A 6,254-nucleotide genomic window follows, 5' to 3' on the forward strand; every position below is an offset into this window, starting at 1 on the left:
TTTCACTTTCATCCATGGCAAACGGGGGGACTTTGCAGGCAAAGTTACTCCCACAATAAATGAAGTGTATCAGAGCAGAAGTGTATTGGCAAAGTGACTATAGATGGTGAAGTAATAATTATAACGGTGACAGTTTTATATATATATATATATATACATATATATACACACACACATATATATACATATGTATGTGTATACATATACATGTATACATGTATGCACATATATACATATGTGTGTGTCCGCAATACCACAAAAAGAGGATAAAGATATTAGAGTCATGTTTTAGTCAGCTGAGGCTGCTATAACAAAATGCTACAGGATATGTAGTATAAATAACATTTATTTTTCACAGTTTTGAAGGCTGGAAGTCCATGATTAAGATGTCAGTGTGTTAGTTCCTGCTAAGAACCTTTTTCCTGACTTGTTACCTTGTCTCTACATCCTCACCTGGTAATGAGAAGAGCAAGCTCTTCTGATCTCTCTCTTCCTCTTATAAAGATGCTAATTCTGTCATGAGCCCTGCCCCCTTATGACATCACTTAAACCTAATTACCTCTGCAAATCTCCATCTCCTAATACTATCACATAGGGGTTAACATTTCAACACATGGATTTTGAAGGGGACACAAATATTCAGTTCATAACAAGTTATGCAGAAGGAATCATTTTGTGCCTCACTAGAGTTAAGTTAGCACAAATCAGAAACTGATTCTGATAAGATAAAGTATAAATGGCAACCCCAAAGAAACCACTTTAAGATATGCATAAGATATAGTAAAGCATTAAAGGTGCCCAGTACATCAGTGTCCTCTCCAGATGGGTGTCCTGACTGGGTGGTTTCAGATAGGTGCCAGGCCTGATGAGCCCCCACTCTATGTGTCTTTCAAATATTATTTCTAGTCTTTAATTTTTAGTGCTAGAAGGCATTGCACAAGCTTGTGTAAGGTTGTACAACTATGTGACCCTTTGTGGGTTCTGGCTCGATGATTATGCAAATGTTAGCAGAAATTGGGCTCATAAAGGATTCATCACTTTGTGGAGATTTTCAATTTGGGTCTACTCTACACACATGAATGCTGTTAATTAAATCAATGCCCACGGTACCTACGGCCTGATTATGGATGGAGGTGCACTTAGAGTGTTCAAAAAAATTAAGAGGGTACACCACGAAAACATTTGATCTGAAAATTCTGTTTGCCAAAGAGATCTTTTCCTCTTAAGCTGGTAGACATGATGTTACAAAGGGCAAAACATCACATCTCAGTTACGGAGTCTGAAAATTATGGCTGTAGCTGAGAGGTAGGGGCAATCTGAGCATTATCAGGAACACCTGCCACTTGGTTAGGTTTTCGACTCTGAGGAAGAAGTTGTCTTTGGTTAAAGGATGTAAGGTCAATATCATGGTGCCCAAATCAATCACATTTTCAAATTGTCTCTTTAAACATTTACATGAAATTCCTCATTGTGAGTTTAAGTGTAAAATAGTAATTTAGTCATTATGTTCTTTCCCACGCATGGTCATTGATCAGCAACCCGTTCTTTTTGTGTGTCTTTGCTAGTGTGACAGAACTGTTTTTCCTTTGTCTGTTATCATATCTATACCTCTTTTATCAAAAGTCTCCTACACCCTAAAATTTAATAACAGATATAGGAATATTTAATTGTTCTATGATAAGTCCAGTAATACATATTCTGGTCTTTATCTATGCTTTTGGCCCAAGCCTCTTTCAAAACATCCACGGGGCCTCGAAGATCTGATTAATAGGGCTAATTCTCATTGCAACATTTGCTTCATATTATATTCTTTTATATTCTCTATTTCCATTTTATGGCCATTCACACACACAAAAAAGGTTAGGATCCACTATTAATGTTTTCTGAAGGTGAAAAAAAGCCTATTTGTGACATTTCTAAGAACTCATTCCTTCTTTGACTACACGAGTAAATTGCAGTCCAATCTTTCTTCATACTAAAGTCATTGAAGAAAGCCTCCAAAATATTTTAATGAACATAAACAACTTTTCTAAACTCCTCTGACTTTCAGTGTAGTAGGTAACCGGAGGGAGGAGGAAGATTCCCTCATGATTTCCCCAGAGACTTCCCAGTCTGCCTTTTCTATGCCATTGCTGGCATTTGAGCTCTATTTCCTTATGAAAAACTTAATATAGAGTGTGGCACTCTATTCATTCCGAGAACTATTCTAAATTCTTCTGTGAATGCAATTCTTTCATGTCTAGGGTTTGGAAAGCTCTTTAGAAGAATGAGAAAGGGCTTAAAATCAGCCCTAAGAAGCTTGTTCTAATCTGAAGAAGGTTTAATTTAAAGGGCAATTGAGATATGAGGGATTTTTGTTGAGTGGAGAGGAAAGGAAGTAGGTCAAAAGCAAGGGTCAGAGGAGAGTTTAATGCTGGATTATCACGGAGGGAAAAGCAGCTCTGGAATGAAATCTGGTTGGTTTGAGTTGTGATTCGGGGAGATAAAACAGAAAATAGTTTTATATGTTTCACATGTTTCATTTGACTTGGATACAAACTCTTTTCCAGAATCCATAGAAGAATCTGATTTTGCTTTGGAAACTTTTATCTAGCAATCCAAAAATACTGAGCATTGCGTATCTGGAATTATATGTCATTTGGGGAACTAAGGCCCTTCTCAAGTGAATAATTTCACTCATCTGGGAAGTTCCTCGAAGTGTCTACTGTAGTTGTAACTCATCCTTGGAGAAACTACGGGGTTTAGAAGGTAGGTGCATGACTAGAGCCACAGTGTAAACACGTGGGAGAAGCTGAGATCTGCTGCAGAGAGAGCACAGGCTTTGTCAGGGAAAGCTGAGCCCAGTCTGGCAACAGCTCAAACAACTATTTTTTATGCACACGTCATACCTTGAACCTTGACCTAATTGTTTTGCTGTCTTTCACTGAAGACCTGATCATTTCTTCATTCCAATGTTCAGGAGTTTTCCAGCGGTTTCTTTCCCAACCAAACCATCACAGACAAATGTAGACAAGGCTGTGACAAAAGCTAATGTGGTGTTTGTTCACATCTCTCATCTATTTTCAGTTGGGGGGTTTGTCTCTTTGTTGTAATATTTTAAAATTACTTTTTACAAAGAATTTCTAAGGTTCCAAAAGCAAACAGGATGCCAAGAATATAGCACACCAGTCCCCAACATTACCCTGGATAGGTGAATGGTTTTCCATTTTTTCACAATGAATCTTACTTTTTTCCTGTAAAATTCTCCCCATGAACTCAATATTTGGAAAAATGGTATATAAAATAAAGAGCACCCTGTTAAGAGACTTCCCACATTTAAAATTAATCCTACACTTGTACTTAGTTATAGTTTTCTCAAATTAAAATTAGATATACACTTAATAAAATAATTCAATTCCAATCCCCCCAAAAGAGAGAGAGAATTAATTCTACTTTGTTAAAATACTTTGAAGTTTATATTTTAAAATTGGAAATATTCTAAACACATAACTATCACATAGAGTTCCAAGGACTCTGGTTTGGAAAAATAGATACAATAGTGCCTGCCCGACTTCCTAAGAAATGTCTTGATATGATTATAAATAGGCATTATTTACAAATTTTTAAAGACTATAGGTCTTTTTGATCCATAGACATAGTTTCTATTGAATGATTTGAGCCACCATTTTTTTCCTCAAAAGATAATGCCCTAATTTAGATTGCATCCTAATATTTCATTACAATGGTGCTGGCTAATATTAACAGAATAATTATTGTTTTCCAGACAAAGTACTTGGTACTTTACCTGCGCTTTGTCATTCACTCCTCTCAGCAACCTGAGAGGTAGGGATTTGGGTTTCCATCTCACCGGAAAGTGTATTGAAGCATCAACGGTAAGACCAGCATCAGAGCCCAGGTCGAACTTCTCTGACCCCAACCAGTCTCTCCTTTCCCAGTGCATGATGGCCACTCCTACCACAATATTTTAGATAAAGCACGTATTCAATCATACCACTGCTGTGTTTAAAAACCTTGGAAGCAGTTTCCCACCATCCCCCAGCAGGTCAAACTCCCTAAACTCCATAAAGCCTCTTCTAATCAGTCACCCAAACTGTTAATTGTAATGCCCCAGCTCTGTGACAGAAGTAAATGGGCTATAGGAACTGACAAGGAGTGATGGAAGCCTTTAGAGCTTGAGTAGATGACATCGGATCTAGATCCTCCAAAATACATAAGTTGTATGAGCAAAATAAATGAATAGGGAAGTATTCAAGGCAAAAGAAGCATTACTTATTAAGAAATTACTACTTACTCCATATAGATAGATAGATAATACATGCATGCATGCATACACACAGGAAAAGCAAAGGCAGGATTACAGTTGTGAGCATATGAAACACAGTTTATGCTCGTGTTGTATTATTGTTGTATTATTTTCCATTCAAACAACTGTAAACATACTTTTGCCACCCCTATACATGTCTTCGTATAGTATATATATGGAGATATAGTATAGTAATATATATGTGTGCATATACATATATATATTATATATCACTATCAGAGAACATCACTGGTAATAAAATAATGTGCACCATTACATAAACTGGATCCAAAATAAAATAGAGAAAAGGCAACACTTGGCATAAATGACCTTCATTTTGTTTTAGAGAATCTTGATAATATGGGAAAAATTATACTGTAGCAAATAACTTTTAAGATAATGTTCTTCCCTTTATGTCTCTGAATAATAAACAGCACTTCTAAAGTAACAAGAAGTTATTGGAAGATAAGAGTGACTAACTGTACCAATTTATTTAATACTGCTAGCAGCATGCTCATCATGATTTAATTTACCCGTACCCACCAATCCAAGTTATGAAGTCATAAATTCTGTCAATCCCACCCAGGTCCCTGATTTGAAGAGCCCAGTTTAAAATAGCTCAGTCCAGGCATTAAGATTCTATACCCACCCTTCTCTAACATTCAGTGTTTTGAGACACTGTTGAGGTGTATTTGACCTTACTGCAATAAAGGTTAGTTTTGCTTGGTCAGTGATTGATCTGGTCGTCTTTTTGGCCTTTGAGGGATACAGCAGGCAACAGTCCTGTGACCTTCACAGATGGGATGAGATCCCCTCGCTACCACAGGCCAGGCTCCTCAACCCCAAATGGTGTTCTCCCTAAAGGTCCCTTGAGCCTCTTTTCAGGGGTCTCTGCAGCTGCTGCATTGAACTAAGCTCTGCATTGTGTCTAAGCTCCCATTTCTTTTCCCTCTAGCTCCTAAGCTCCAAACGGTTTAGCATATTTTAACTTATGTATATATGAAATTCTTTTTTTTTGTAAGTTCAGGTTTGAAACTTTTATCCTTGGAGGAAACCTGCCTTTTACTCACAAAAGTACTGTGGCTTTTAAAAAGAATTTTCCTTCTGGTCTTTGTCATTTTCTATTCTAAGCTTATAAGTTCTTAGAGAAGGAATTGGAGAGAGACCTGGTAAATCCATCTTTTATCCTTACCCCAAGGACTGATAAGTTCAGAAAGACACATCAGACAGGCGTTATGAGGAAAGTTTGCATTGGCTATAAAATAATAATAATATATACACACATATACATTCACACATATATACATGCACACACAGTATATATATATAGCATATACTCTGATCTGTGATTATCTGATAACTAAGCTCATAATGTAAGTAGCTGCTGCTTGTTGGAAATTAAATAACTGATTACAGGGATAAATAAGTAGTTGTTCTATTCTTAGCTCCTCACTTAAAAGCCTTACTACCTACTGGGTCAAAGAGACCTATCCCCTGTCATTCTCCCTGCTATTTTCTGATACCCCAATTATTTTGACTTGAAACATAATGCCTAAATTTAAAATGGGCCACTACAAATTATATGCACCACTATTTCCTTCTTTCTCTGCCCCCTAGTACATCCCCAAACCAGAAATATATAAGAATGGGGAGATGGAGATACAGGACTGTGCATCGAAACACCTGGACTTCACAGGCAGCCAGCTCATTAAATGTGGATGTTTCCCAAAGAATCTAGGAAGGTACAGAGAGCAAGTCATAGACAGTGCAAGGAATTTTTGAAGATCCTCTTTTAGCAAAATGAGCAGTTGCTGAATTGAATCCACATAGCAAGTGCCAATCCAGTCAGTTGTTAGGCAAATGCTTGGCCCTCTGTTAGGTACCCAGCACTGTTATTCTAGGTGCTATAGGAAACACAGGAGACATGATCTGCGCCATCAAACAGCTTAAA

The sequence above is a fragment of the Artibeus jamaicensis genome, unplaced genomic scaffold (genome assembly GCF_021234435.1).
Source record: "Artibeus jamaicensis isolate MK-2021 breed Jamaican fruit bat unplaced genomic scaffold, CSHL_Jam_final scaffold_474, whole genome shotgun sequence".
NCBI lineage: Eukaryota > Metazoa > Chordata > Mammalia > Chiroptera > Phyllostomidae > Artibeus > Artibeus jamaicensis.